A 15,583-nucleotide genomic window follows, 5' to 3' on the forward strand; every position below is an offset into this window, starting at 1 on the left:
CATCTTATATTAATACAAGTTTAGCTTTTACTTAGAATTGTATGAGAGAAATCATAAAAAATGTGTTGTTTTCATTATCAACCATTTAAAATCAATGGTTTATCGTAAGTCATTAATGCAAGTCCTAACAGCTCAGATGACGCTTTTAAGACTGCAAAGTCTTTCTTAAGACTGCAAAATCTTTGTTAACAACAAACAAAGGGGAAAAAAATATATGTTTTGGCATACGGAATTCTATTTTTATTCATACTTAGAAATGTGCAAATATGTGTTGGAGAGGGTAGGTTTGAATCAAATTCCTTCCAGTACACGCCTGAATGTATCGATGAATAAAACTGTGAAGGTAAATTCAAGGCAGTCGTTACGTTCGGCTGTGGATTCAAGTTATGGAACCAGGCCAACCTCCCCAAACATTATTTTGCACAAGACTATTTATAATTAATTTCTCCTCTGCACATCTTTACTTTATTTTCAACATGGTGATAGCATGCAGAATATGAGAAAGAAAGTTGAATCCTTCATGTGCTTTTCCAACATATATTTGAACCACAAATTTCTAATAAACCAACAAAGCCCTCATAAACAATTAAGAAATGAATGGACATTTTAAGTCTTCCCCAGCAATTTGACCAGAAACAGACTCAACTTTGACAACTGTCAATATGATTTATCACCATCGTACATAAACCTCAACTGTTAATTTACCCATACAATGAAAATGATATTGGAAAAACAGATCCTATTGAGGAAATTTTAAATCCTCACTTCAAAACGAAAACTTTGTTTCTATTTTGAGAACACAAACGCTGTCTGGCGCGTTAGTCTGGCAATTTTTTTCCTAAAACCCAACTAATGTAATGGCTCGTTGGTCTAGGGGTATGATTCTCGCTTTGGGTGCGAGAGGTCCCGGGTTCAAATCCCGGACGAGCCCAAGCAATTGGTGTTTTTCTTTTGAAACACGTAGTTCCAACTGTGTTTAATATAGTCAGCAAAAATCATTTGTAGCAAAACCCTTCAAGTGCTCCACAGAGAAGATGTTGGCATGCCACCATCAATATATATATTTCCTGGTGCTTCTGATATCACCTTTCAAAGCTAACATCTTATATTAATACAAGTTTAGCTTTTACTTAGAATTGTATGAGAGAAATCATAAAAAATGTGTTGTTTTCATTATAAACCATTTAAAATCAATGGTTTATCGTAAGTCATTAATGCAAGTCCTAACTGCTCAGATGACGCTTTTAAGACTGCAAAGTCTTTCTTAAGACTGCAAAATCTTTGTTAACAACAAACAAAGGGGAAAAAAATATATGTTTTGACATACGGAATTCTATTTTTATTCATACTTAGACATGTGCAAATATGTGTTGGAGAGGGTAGGTTTGAATCAAATTCCTTCCAGTACACGCCTGAATGTATCGATGAATAAAACTGTAAAGGTAAATTCAAGGCAGTCGTTACGTTCGGCTGTGGATTCAAGTTATGGAACCAGGCCAACCTCCCCAAACATTATTTTGCACAAGACTATTTATAATTAATTTCTCCTCTGCACATCTTTACTTTATTTTCAACATGGTGATAGCATGCAGAATATGAGAAAGAAAGTTGAATCCTTCATGTGCTTTTCCAACATATATTTGAACCACAAATTTCTAATAAACCAACAAAGCCCTCATAAACAATTAAGAAATGAATGGACATTTTAAGTCTTCCCCAGCAATTTGACCAGAAACAGACTCAACGTTGACAACTGTCAATATGATTTATCACCATCGTACATAAACCTCAACTGTTAATTTACAAATACAATGAAAATGATATTGGAAAAACAGATCCTATTGAGGAAATTTTAAATCCTCACTTCAAAACGAAAACTTTGTTTCTATTTTGAGAACACAAACGCTGTCTGGCGCGTTAGTCTGGCAATTTTTTTCCTAAAACCCAACTAATGTAATGGCTCGTTGGTCTAGGGGTATGATTCTCGCTTTGGGTGCGAGAGGTCCCGGGTTCAAATCCCGGACGAGCCCAAGCAATTGGTGTTTTTCTTTTGAAACACGTAGTTCCAACTGTGTTTAATATAGTCAGCAAAAATCATTTGTAGCAAAACCCTTCAAGTGCTCCACAGAGAAGATGTTGGCATGCCACCATCAATATATATATTTCCTGGTGCTTCTGATATCACCTTTCAAAGCTAACATCTTATATTAATACAAGTTTAGCTTTTACTTAGAATTGTATGAGAGAAATCATAAAAAATGTGTTGTTTTCATTATAAACCATTTAAAATCAATGGTTTATCGTAAGTCATTAATGCAAGTCCTAACTGCTCAGATGACGCTTTTAAGACTGCAAAGTCTTTCTTAAGACTGCAAAATCTTTGTTAACAACAAACAAAGGGGAAAAAAATATATGTTTTGACATACGGAATTCTATTTTTATTCATACTTAGACATGTGCAAATATGTGTTGGAGAGGGTAGGTTTGAATCAAATTCCTTCCAGTACACGCCTGAATGTATCGATGAATAAAACTGTAAAGGTAAATTCAAGGCAGTCGTTACGTTCGGCTGTGGATTCAAGTTATGGAACCAGGCCAACCTCCCCAAACATTATTTTGCACAAGACTATTTATAATTAATTTCTCCTCTGCACATCTTTACTTTATTTTCAACATGGTGATAGCATGCAGAATATGAGAAAGAAAGTTGAATCCTTCATGTGCTTTTCCAACATATATTTGAACCACAAATTTCTAATAAACCAACAAAGCCCTCATAAACAATTAAGAAATGAATGGACATTTTAAGTCTTCCCCAGCAATTTGACCAGAAACAGACTCAACGTTGACAACTGTCAATATGATTTATCACCATCGTACATAAACCTCAACTGTTAATTTACAAATACAATGAAAATGATATTGGAAAAACAGATCCTATTGAGGAAATTTTAAATCCTCACTTCAAAACGAAAACTTTGTTTCTATTTTGAGAACACAAACGCTGTCTGGCGCGTTAGTCTGGCAATTTTTTTCCTAAAACCCAACTAATGTAATGGCTCGTTGGTCTAGGGGTATGATTCTCGCTTTGGGTGCGAGAGGTCCCGGGTTCAAATCCCGGACGAGCCCAAGCAATTGGTGTTTTTCTTTTGAAACACGTAGTTCCAACTGTGTTTAATATAGTCAGCAAAAATCATTTGTAGCAAAACCCTTAAAGTGCTCCACAGAGAAGATGTTGGCATGCCACCATCAATATATATATTTCCTGGTGCTTCTGATATCACCTTTCAAAGCTAACATCTTATATTAATACAAGTTTAGCTTTTACTTAGAATTGTATGAGAGAAATCATAAAAAATGTGTTGTTTTCATTATCAACCATTTAAAATCAATGGTTTATCGTAAGTCATTAATGCAAGTCCTAACTGCTCAGATGACGCTTTTAAGACTGCAAAGTCTTTCTTAAGACTGCAAAATCTTTGTTAACAACAAACAAAGGGGAAAAAAATATATGTTTTGACATACGGAATTCTATTTTTATTCATACTTAGACATGTGCAAATATGTGTTGGAGAGGGTAGGTTTGAATCAAATTCCTTCCAGTACACGCCTGAATGTATCGATGAATAAAACTGTAAAGGTAAATTCAAGGCAGTCGTTACGTTCGGCTGTGGATTCAAGTTATGGAACCAGGCCAACCTCCCCAAACATTATTTTGCACAAGACTATTTATAATTAATTTCTCCTCTGCACATCTTTACTTTATTTTCAACATGGTGATAGCATGCAGAATATGAGAAAGAAAGTTGAATCCTTCATGTGCTTTTCCAACATATATTTGAACCACAAATTTCTAATAAACCAACAAAGCCCTCATAAACAATTAAGAAATGAATGGACATTTTAAGTCTTCCCCAGCAATTTGACCAGAAACAGACTCAACGTTGACAACTGTCAATATGATTTATCACCATCGTACATAAACCTCAACTGTTAATTTACCCATACAATGAAAATGATATTGGAAAAACAGATCCTATTGAGGAAATTTTAAATCCTCACTTCAAAACGAAAACTTTGTTTCTATTTTGAGAACACAAACGCTGTCTGGCGCGTTAGTCTGGCAATTTTTTTCCTAAAACCCAACTAATGTAATGGCTCGTTGGTCTAGGGGTATGATTCTCGCTTTGGGTGCGAGAGGCCCGGGTTCAAATCGTCCGAGCCCAAGCAATTGCTGGTTTTTTTTGAAACACGTAGCTTCCAACTGTGTTTAATATAGTATGCAAAAATCATTTGTAGCAAAACCCTTCAAGTGCTCCACAGAGAAGATGTTGGCATGCCACCATCAATATATATATTTCCTGGTGCTTCTGATATCACCTTTCAAAGCTAACATCTTATATTAATACAAGTTTAGCTTTTACTTAGAATTGTATGAGAGAAATCATAAAAAATGTGTTGTTTTCATTATCAACCATTTAAAATCAATGGTTTATCGTAAGTCATTAATGCAAGTCCTAACTGCTCAGATGACGCTTTTAAGACTGCAAAGTCTTTCTTAAGACTGCAAAATCTTTGTTAACAACAAACAAAGGGGAAAAAATATATGTTTTGACATACGGAATTCTATTTTTATTCATACTTAGACATGTGCAAATATGTGTTGGAGAGGGTAGGTTTGAATCAAATTCCTTCCAGTACACGCCTGAATGTATCGATGAATAAAACTGTGAAGGTAAATTCAAGGCAGTCGTTACGTTCGGCTGTGGATTCAAGTTATGGAACCAGGCCAACCTCCCCAAACATTATTTTGCACAAGACTATTTATAACTAATTTCTCCTCTGCACATCTTTACTTTATTTTCAACATGGTGATAGCATGCAGAATATGAGAAAGAAAGTTAAATCCTTCATGTGCTTTTCCAACATATATTTGAACCACAAATTTCTCCTAAACCAACAAAGCCCTCATAAACAATTAAGAAATGAATGGACATTTTAAGTCTTCCCCAGCAATTTGACCAGAAACAGACTCAACTTTGACAACTGTCAATATGATTTATCACCATCGTACATAAACCTCAACTGTTAATTCACCCATACAATGAAAATGATATTGGAAAAACAGATCCTATTGAGGAAATTTAAAATCCTCACTTCAAATGAAAACTTTGTTTCTATTTTGAGAACACAAACGCTGTCTGGCGCGTTAGTCTGGCAATTTTTTTCCTAAAACCCAACTAATGTAATGGCTCGTTGGTCTAGGGGTATGATTCTCGCTTTGGGTGCGAGAGGTCCCGGGTTCAAATCCTGGACGAGCCCAAGCAATTGGTGTTTTTCTTTTGAAACACGTAGCTTCCAACTGTGTTTAATATAGTCAGCAAAAATCATTTGTAGCAAAACCCTTCAAGTGCTCCACAGAGAAGATGTTGGCATGCCACCATCAATATATATATTTCCTGGTGCTTCTGATATCACCTTTCAAAGCTAACATCTTATATTAATACAATTTTAGCTTTTACTTAGAATTGCATGAGAGAAATCATAAAAAATGTGTTGTTTTCATTATCAACCATTTAAAATCAATGGTTTATCGTAAGTCATTAATGCAAGTCCTAACTGCTCAGATGACGCTTTTAAGACTGCAAAGTCTTTCTTAAGACTGCAAAATCTTTGTTAACAACAAACAAAGGGGAAAAAAATATATGTTTTGACATACGGAATTCTATTTTTATTCATACTTAGACATGTGCAAATATGTGTTGGAGAGGGTAGGTTTGAATCAAATTCCTTCCAGTACACGCCTGAATGTATCGATGAATAAAACTGTAAAGGTAAATTCAAGGCAGTCGTTACGTTCGGCTGTGGATTCAAGTTATGGAACCAGGCCAACCTCCCCAAACATTATTTTGCACAAGACTATTTATAATTAATTTCTCCTCTGCACATCTTTACTTTATTTTCAACATGGTGATAGCATGCAGAATATGAGAAAGAAAGTTAAATCCTTCATGTGCTTTTCCAACATATATTTGAACCACAAATTTCTCCTAAACCAACAAAGCCCTCATAAACAATTAAGAAATGAATGGACATTTTAAGTCTTCCCCAGCAATTTGACCAGAAACAGACTCAACTTTGACAACTGTCAATATGATTTATCACCATCGTACATAAACCTCAACTGTTAATTCACCCATACAATGAAAATGATATTGGAAAAACAGATCCTATTGAGGAAATTTAAAATCCTCACTTCAAATGAAAACTTTGTTTCTATTTTGAGAACACAAACGCTGTCTGGCGCGTTAGTCTGGCAATTTTTTTCCTAAAACCCAACTAATGTAATGGCTCGTTGGTCTAGGGGTATGATTCTCGCTTTGGGTGCGAGAGGTCCCGGGTTCAAATCCTGGACGAGCCCAAGCAATTGGTGTTTTTCTTTTGAAACACGTAGCTTCCAACTGTGTTTAATATAGTCAGCAAAAATCATTTGTAGCAAAACCCTTCAAGTGCTCCACAGAGAAGATGTTGGCATGCCACCATCAATATATATATTTCCTGGTGCTTCTGATATCACCTTTCAAAGCTAACATCTTATATTAATACAATTTTAGCTTTTACTTAGAATTGTATGAGAGAAATCATAAAAAATGTGTTGTTTTCATTATCAACCATTTAAAATCAATGGTTTATCGTAAGTCATTAATGCAAGTCCTAACTGCTCAGATGACGCTTTTAAGACTGCAAAGTCTTTCTTAAGACTGCAAAATCTTTGTTAACAACAAACAAAGGGGAAAAAAATATATGTTTTGACATACGGAATTCTATTTTTATTCATACTTAGACATGTGCAAATATGTGTTGGAGAGGGTAGGTTTGAATCAAATTCCTTCCAGTACACGCCTGAATGTATCGATGAATAAAACTGTAAAGGTAAATTCAAGGCAGTCGTTACGTTCGGCTGTGGATTCAAGTTATGGAACCAGGCCAACCTCCCCAAACATTATTTTGCACAAGACTATTTATAATTAATTTCTCCTCTGCACATCTTTACTTTATTTTCAACATGGTGATAGCATGCAGAATATGAGAAAGAAAGTTAAATCCTTCATGTGCTTTTCCAACATATATTTGAACCACAAATTTCTCCTAAACCAACAAAGCCCTCATAAACAATTAAGAAATGAATGGACATTTTAAGTCTTCCCCAGCAATTTGACCAGAAACAGACTCAACTTTGACAACTGTCAATATGATTTATCACCATCGTACATAAACCTCAACTGTTAATTCACCCATACAATGAAAATGATATTGGAAAAACAGATCCTATTGAGGAATTTTAAAATCCTCACTTCAAAACGAAAACTTTGTTTCTATTTTGAGAACACAAACGCTGTCTGGCGCGTTAGTCTGGCAATTTTTTTCCTAAAACCCAACTAATGTAATGGCTCGTTGGTCTAGGGGTATGATTCTCGCTTTGGGTGCGAGAGGTCCCGGGTTCAAATGCCGGACGAGCCCAAGCAATTGGTGTTTTTATTTTGAAACACGTAGTTCCAACTGTGTTTAATCTAGTCAGCAAAAATCATTTGTAGCAAAACCCTTCAAGTGCTCCACAGAGAAGATGTTGGCATGCCACCATCAATATATATATTTCCTGGTGCTTCTGATATCACCTTTCAAAGCTAACATCTTATATTAATACAAGTTTAGCTTTTACTTAGAATTGTATGAGAGAAATCATAAAAAATGTGTTGTTTTCATTATAAACCATTTAAAATCAATGGTTTATCGTAAGTCATTAATGCAAGTCCTAACTGCTCAGATGACGCTTTTAAGACTGCAAAGTCTTTCTTAAGACTGCAAAATCTTTGTTAACAACAAACAAAGGGGAAAAAAATATATGTTTTGACATACGGAATTCTATTTTTATTCATACTTAGACATGTGCAAATATGTGTTGGAGAGGGTAGGTTTGAATCAAATTCCTTCCAGTACACGCCTGAATGTATCGATGAATAAAACTGTAAAGGTAAATTCAAGGCAGTCGTTACGTTCGGCTGTGGATTCAAGTTATGGAACCAGGCCAACCTCCCCAAACATTATTTTGCACAAGACTATTTATAATTAATTTCTCCTCTGCACATCTTTACTTTATTTTCAACATGGTGATAGCATGCAGAATATGAGAAAGAAAGTTGAATCCTTCATGTGCTTTTCCAACATATATTTGAACCACAAATTTCTAATAAACCAACAAAGCCCTCATAAACAATTAAGAAATGAATGGACATTTTAAGTCTTCCCCAGCAATTTGACTAGAAACAGACTCAACGTTGACAACTGTCAATATGATTTATCACCATCGTACATAAACCTCAACTGTTAATTTACCCATACAATGAAAATGATATTGGAAAAACAGATCCTATTGAGGAAATTTTAAATCCTCACTTCAAAACGAAAACTTTGTTTCTATTTTGAGAACACAAACGCTGTCTGGCGCGTTAGTCTGGCAATTTTTTTCCTAAAACCCAACTAATGTAATGGCTCGTTGGTCTAGGGGTATGATTCTCGCTTTGGGTGCGAGAGGCCCGGGTTCAAATCGTCCGAGCCCAAGCAATTGCTGTTTTTTTTTTGAAACACGTAGCTTCCAACTGTGTTTAATATAGTATGCAAAAATCATTTGTAGCAAAACCCTTCAAGTGCTCCACAGAGAAGATGTTGGCATGCCACCATCAATATATATATTTCCTGGTGCTTCTGATATCACCTTTCAAAGCTAACATCTTATATTAATACAAGTTTAGCTTTTACTTAGAATTGTATGAGAGAAATCATAAAAAATGTGTTGTTTTCATTATCAACCATTTAAAATCAATGGTTTATCGTAAGTCATTAATGCAAGTCCTAACTGCTCAGATGACGCTTTTAAGACTGCAAAGTCTTTCTTAAGACTGCAAAATCTTTGTTAACAACAAACAAAGGGGAAAAAAATATATGTTTTGACATACGGAATTCTATTTTTATTCATACTTAGAAATGTGCAAATATGTGTTGGAGAGGGTAGGTTTGAATCAAATTCCTTCCAGTACACGCCTGAATGTATCGATGAATAAAACTGTAAAGGTAAATTCAAGGCAGTCGTTACGTTCGGCTGTGGATTCAAGTTATGGAACCAGGCCAACCTCCCCAAACATTATTTTGCACAAGACTATTTATAATTAATTTCTCCTCTGCACATCTTTACTTTATTTTCAACATGGTGTTAGCATGCAGAATATGAGAAAGAAAGTTAAATCCTTCATGTGCTTTTCCAACATATATTTGAACCACAAATTTCTCCTAAACCAACAAAGCCCTCATAAACAATTAAGAAATGAATGGACATTTTAAGTCTTCCCCAGCAATTTGACCAGAAACAGACTCAACTTTGACAACTGTCAATATGATTTATCACCATCGTACATAAACCTCAACTGTTAATTCACCCATACAATGAAAATGATATTGGAAAAACAGATCCTATTGAGGAATTTTAAAATCCTCACTTCAAAACGAAAACTTTGTTTCTATATTGAGAACACAAACGCTGTCTGGCGCGTTAGTCTGGCAATTTTTTTCCTAAAACCCAACTAATGTAATGGCTCGTTGGTCTAGGGGTATGATTCTCGCTTTGTGTGCGAGAGGTCCCGGGTTCAAATCCCGGACGAGCCCAAGCAATTGGTGTTTTTCTTTTGAAACACGTAGCTTCCAACTGTGTTTAATATAGTCAGCAAAAATCATTTGTAGCAAAACCCTTCAAGTGCTCCACAGAGAAGATGTTGGCATGCCACCATCAATATATATATTTCCTGGTGCTTCTGATATCACCTTTCAAAGCTAACATCTTATATTAATACAAGTTTAGCTTTTACTTAGAATTGTATGAGAGAAATCATAAAAAATGTGTTGTTTTCATTATCAACCATTTAAAATCAATGGTTTATCGTAAGTCATTAATGCAAGTCCTAACAGCTCAGATGACGCTTTTAAGACTGCAAAGTCTTTCTTAAGACTGCAAAATCTTTGTTAACAACAAACAAAGGGGAAAAAAATATATGTTTTGGCATACGGAATTCTATTTTTATTCATACTTAGAAATGTGCAAATATGTGTTGGAGAGGGTAGGTTTGAATCAAATTCCTTCCAGTACACGCCTGAATGTATCGATGAATAAAACTGTGAAGGTAAATTCAAGGCAGTCGTTACGTTCGGCTGTGGATTCAAGTTATGGAACCAGGCCAACCTCCCCAAACATTATTTTGCACAAGACTATTTATAATTAATTTCTCCTCTGCACATCTTTACTTTATTTTCAACATGGTGATAGCATGCAGAATATGAGAAAGAAAGTTGAATCCTTCATGTGCTTTTCCAACATATATTTGAACCACAAATTTCTAATAAACCAACAAAGCCCTCATAAACAATTAAGAAATGAATGGACATTTTAAGTCTTCCCCAGCAATTTGACCAGAAACAGACTCAACTTTGACAACTGTCAATATGATTTATCACCATCGTACATAAACCTCAACTGTTAATTTACCCATACAATGAAAATGATATTGGAAAAACAGATCCTATTGAGGAAATTTTAAATCCTCACTTCAAAACGAAAACTTTGTTTCTATTTTGAGAACACAAACGCTGTCTGGCGCGTTAGTCTGGCAATTTTTTTCCTAAAACCCAACTAATGTAATGGCTCGTTGGTCTAGGGGTATGATTCTCGCTTTGGGTGCGAGAGGTCCCGGGTTCAAATCCCGGACGAGCCCAAGCAATTGGTGTTTTTCTTTTGAAACACGTAGTTCCAACTGTGTTTAATATAGTCAGCAAAAATCATTTGTAGCAAAACCCTTCAAGTGCTCCACAGAGAAGATGTTGGCATGCCACCATCAATATATATATTTCCTGGTGCTTCTGATATCACCTTTCAAAGCTAACATCTTATATTAATACAAGTTTAGCTTTTACTTAGAATTGTATGAGAGAAATCATAAAAAATGTGTTGTTTTCATTATAAACCATTTAAAATCAATGGTTTATCGTAAGTCATTAATGCAAGTCCTAACTGCTCAGATGACGCTTTTAAGACTGCAAAGTCTTTCTTAAGACTGCAAAATCTTTGTTAACAACAAACAAAGGGGAAAAAAATATATGTTTTGACATACGGAATTCTATTTTTATTCATACTTAGACATGTGCAAATATGTGTTGGAGAGGGTAGGTTTGAATCAAATTCCTTCCAGTACACGCCTGAATGTATCGATGAATAAAACTGTAAAGGTAAATTCAAGGCAGTCGTTACGTTCGGCTGTGGATTCAAGTTATGGAACCAGGCCAACCTCCCCAAACATTATTTTGCACAAGACTATTTATAATTAATTTCTCCTCTGCACATCTTTACTTTATTTTCAACATGGTGATAGCATGCAGAATATGAGAAAGAAAGTTGAATCCTTCATGTGCTTTTCCAACATATATTTGAACCACAAATTTCTAATAAACCAACAAAGCCCTCATAAACAATTAAGAAATGAATGGACATTTTAAGTCTTCCCCAGCAATTTGACCAGAAACAGACTCAACGTTGACAACTGTCAATATGATTTATCACCATCGTACATAAACCTCAACTGTTAATTTACAAATACAATGAAAATGATATTGGAAAAACAGATCCTATTGAGGAAATTTTAAATCCTCACTTCAAAACGAAAACTTTGTTTCTATTTTGAGAACACAAACGCTGTCTGGCGCGTTAGTCTGGCAATTTTTTTCCTAAAACCCAACTAATGTAATGGCTCGTTGGTCTAGGGGTATGATTCTCGCTTTGGGTGCGAGAGGCCCGGGTTCAAATCGTCCGAGCCCAAGCAATTGCTGGTTTTTTTTGAAACACGTAGCTTCCAACTGTGTTTAATATAGTATGCAAAAATCATTTGTAGCAAAACCCTTCAAGTGCTCCACAGAGAAGATGTTGGCATGCCACCATCAATATATATATTTCCTGGTGCTTCTGATATCACCTTTCAAAGCTAACATCTTATATTAATACAAGTTTAGCTTTTACTTAGAATTGTATGAGAGAAATCATAAAAAATGTGTTGTTTTCATTATCAACCATTTAAAATCAATGGTTTATCGTAAGTCATTAATGCAAGTCCTAACTGCTCAGATGACGCTTTTAAGACTGCAAAGTCTTTCTTAAGACTGCAAAATCTTTGTTAACAACAAACAAAGGGGAAAAAATATATGTTTTGACATACGGAATTCTATTTTTATTCATACTTAGACATGTGCAAATATGTGTTGGAGAGGGTAGGTTTGAATCAAATTCCTTCCAGTACACGCCTGAATGTATCGATGAATAAAACTGTGAAGGTAAATTCAAGGCAGTCGTTACGTTCGGCTGTGGATTCAAGTTATGGAACCAGGCCAACCTCCCCAAACATTATTTTGCACAAGACTATTTATAATTAATTTCTCCTCTGCACATCTTTACTTTATTTTCAACATGGTGTTAGCATGCAGAATATGAGAAAGAAAGTTAAATCCTTCATGTGCTTTTCCAACATATATTTGAACCACAAATTTCTCCTAAACCAACAAAGCCCTCATAAACAATTAAGAAATGAATGGACATTTTAAGTCTTCCCCAGCAATTTGACCAGAAACAGACTCAACTTTGACAACTGTCAATATGATTTATCACCATCGTACATAAACCTCAACTGTTAATTCACCCATACAATGAAAATGATATTGGAAAAACAGATCCTATTGAGGAATTTTAAAATCCTCACTTCAAAACGAAAACTTTGTTTCTATATTGAGAACACAAACGCTGTCTGGCGCGTTAGTCTGGCAATTTTTTTCCTAAAACCCAACTAATGTAATGGTTCGTTGGTCTAGGGGTATGATTCTCGCTTTGTGTGCGAGAGGTCCCGGGTTCAAATCCCGGACGAGCCCAAGCAATTGGTGTTTTTCTTTTGAAACACGTAGCTTCCAACTGTGTTTAATATAGTCAGCAAAAATCATTTGTAGCAAAACCCTTCAAGTGCTCCACAGAGAAGATGTTGGCATGCCACCATCAATATATATATTTCCTGGTGCTTCTGATATCACCTTTCAAAGCTAACATCTTATATTAATACAAGTTTAGCTTTTACTTAGAATTGTATGAGAGAAATCATAAAAAATGTGTTGTTTTCATTATCAACCATTTAAAATCAATGGTTTATCGTAAGTCATTAATGCAAGTCCTAACAGCTCAGATGACGCTTTTAAGACTGCAAAGTCTTTCTTAAGACTGCAAAATCTTTGTTAACAACAAACAAAGGGGAAAAAAATATATGTTTTGGCATACGGAATTCTATTTTTATTCATACTTAGAAATGTGCAAATATGTGTTGGAGAGGGTAGGTTTGAATCAAATTCCTTCCAGTACACGCCTGAATGTATCGATGAATAAAACTGTGAAGGTAAATTCAAGGCAGTCGTTACGTTCGGCTGTGGATTCAAGTTATGGAACCAGGCCAACCTCCCCAAACATTATTTTGCACAAGACTATTTATAATTAATTTCTCCTCTGCACATCTTTACTTTATTTTCAACATGGTGATAGCATGCAGAATATGAGAAAGAAAGTTGAATCCTTCATGTGCTTTTCCAACATATATTTGAACCACAAATTTCTAATAAACCAACAAAGCCCTCATAAACAATTAAGAAATGAATGGACATTTTAAGTCTTCCCCAGCAATTTGACCAGAAACAGACTCAACTTTGACAACTGTCAATATGATTTATCACCATCGTACATAAACCTCAACTGTTAATTTACCCATACAATGAAAATGATATTGGAAAAACAGATCCTATTGAGGAAATTTTAAATCCTCACTTCAAAACGAAAACTTTGTTTCTATTTTGAGAACACAAACGCTGTCTGGCGCGTTAGTCTGGCAATTTTTTTCCTAAAACCCAACTAATGTAATGGCTCGTTGGTCTAGGGGTATGATTCTCGCTTTGGGTGCGAGAGGCCCGGGTTCAAATCGTCCGAGCCCAAGCAATTGCTGGTTTTTTTTGAAACACGTAGCTTCCAACTGTGTTTAATATAGTATGCAAAAATCATTTGTAGCAAAACCCTTCAAGTGCTCCACAGAGACGATGTTGGCATGCCACCATCAATATATATATTTCCTGGTGCTTCTGATATCACCTTTCAAAGCTAACATCTTATATTAATACAAGTTTAGCTTTTACTTAGAATTGTATGAGAGAAATCATAAAAAATGTGTTGTTTTCATTATCAACCATTTAAAATCAATGGTTTATCGTAAGTCATTAATGCAAGTCCTAACTGCTCAGATGACGCTTTTAAGACTGCAAAGTCTTTCTTAAGACTGCAAAATCTTTGTTAACAACAAACAAAGGGGAAAAAATATATGTTTTGACATACGGAATTCTATTTTTATTCATACTTAGACATGTGCAAATATGTGTTGGAGAGGGTAGGTTTGAATCAAATTCCTTCCAGTACACGCCTGAATGTATCGATGAATAAAACTGTGAAGGTAAATTCAAGGCAGTCGTTACGTTCGGCTGTGGATTCAAGTTATGGAACCAGGCCAACCTCCCCAAACATTATTTTGCACAAGACTATTTATAACTAATTTCTCCTCTGCACATCTTTACTTTATTTTCAACATGGTGATAGCATGCAGAATATGAGAAAGAAAGTTAAATCCTTCATGTGCTTTTCCAACATATATTTGAACCACAAATTTCTCCTAAACCAACAAAGCCCTCATAAACAATTAAGAAATGAATGGACATTTTAAGTCTTCCCCAGCAATTTGACCAGAAACAGACTCAACTTTGACAACTGTCAATATGATTTATCACCATCGTACATAAACCTCAACTGTTAATTCACCCATACAATGAAAATGATATTGGAAAAACAGATCCTATTGAGGAAATTTAAAATCCTCACTTCAAATGAAAACTTTGTTTCTATTTTGAGAACACAAACGCTGTCTGGCGCGTTAGTCTGGCAATTTTTTTCCTAAAACCCAACTAATGTAATGGCTCGTTGGTCTAGGGGTATGATTCTCGCTTTGGGTGCGAGAGGTCCCGGGTTCAAATCCTGGACGAGCCCAAGCAATTGGTGTTTTTCTTTTGAAACACGTAGCTTCCAACTGTGTTTAATATAGTCAGCAAAAATCATTTGTAGCAAAACCCTTCAAGTGCTCCACAGAGAAGATGTTGGCATGCCACCATCAATATATATATTTCCTGGTGCTTCTGATATCACCTTTCAAAGCTAACATCTTATATTAATACAATTTTAGCTTTTACTTAGAATTGTATGAGAGAAATCATAAAAAATGTGTTGTTTTCATTATCAACCATTTAAAATCAATGGTTTATCGTAAGTCATTAATGCAAGTCCTAACTGCTCAGATGACGCTTTTAAGACTGCAAAGTCTTTCTTAAGACTGCAAAATCTTTGTTAACAACAAACAAAGGGGAAAAA

General features: G+C 35.1%; 6 non-coding genes across 6 annotated transcripts; all 6 read left to right on the forward strand.

Moving 5' to 3' along the window:
- The first annotated feature begins 859 nt into the window (after window positions 1-859).
- TRNAP-UGG (transfer RNA proline (anticodon UGG)) lies at window positions 860-931 on the forward strand. The gene has a single exon. It is a non-coding gene; the product is annotated as a tRNA-Pro (tRNA).
- Window positions 932-1,958: 1,027 nt separating this feature from the next.
- On the forward strand, window positions 1,959-2,030 carry TRNAP-UGG (transfer RNA proline (anticodon UGG)). The gene has a single exon. It is a non-coding gene; the product is annotated as a tRNA-Pro (tRNA).
- Window positions 2,031-3,057: 1,027 nt separating this feature from the next.
- TRNAP-UGG (transfer RNA proline (anticodon UGG)) lies at window positions 3,058-3,129 on the forward strand. The gene has a single exon. It is a non-coding gene; the product is annotated as a tRNA-Pro (tRNA).
- Window positions 3,130-9,645: 6,516 nt separating this feature from the next.
- Window positions 9,646-9,717, forward strand: TRNAT-UGU (transfer RNA threonine (anticodon UGU)). Its single transcript has one exon. It is a non-coding gene; the product is annotated as a tRNA-Thr (tRNA).
- A 1,028-nt stretch (window positions 9,718-10,745) lies between these two features.
- Window positions 10,746-10,817, forward strand: TRNAP-UGG (transfer RNA proline (anticodon UGG)). The gene has a single exon. It is a non-coding gene; the product is annotated as a tRNA-Pro (tRNA).
- A 2,122-nt stretch (window positions 10,818-12,939) lies between these two features.
- On the forward strand, window positions 12,940-13,011 carry TRNAT-UGU (transfer RNA threonine (anticodon UGU)). Its single transcript has one exon. It is a non-coding gene; the product is annotated as a tRNA-Thr (tRNA).
- Window positions 13,012-15,583: the final 2,572 nt, after the last annotated feature.

Source organism: Pelobates fuscus, chromosome 6 (assembly GCF_036172605.1).
Source record: "Pelobates fuscus isolate aPelFus1 chromosome 6, aPelFus1.pri, whole genome shotgun sequence".
Classification (NCBI taxonomy): Eukaryota; Metazoa; Chordata; class Amphibia; order Anura; family Pelobatidae; genus Pelobates; species Pelobates fuscus.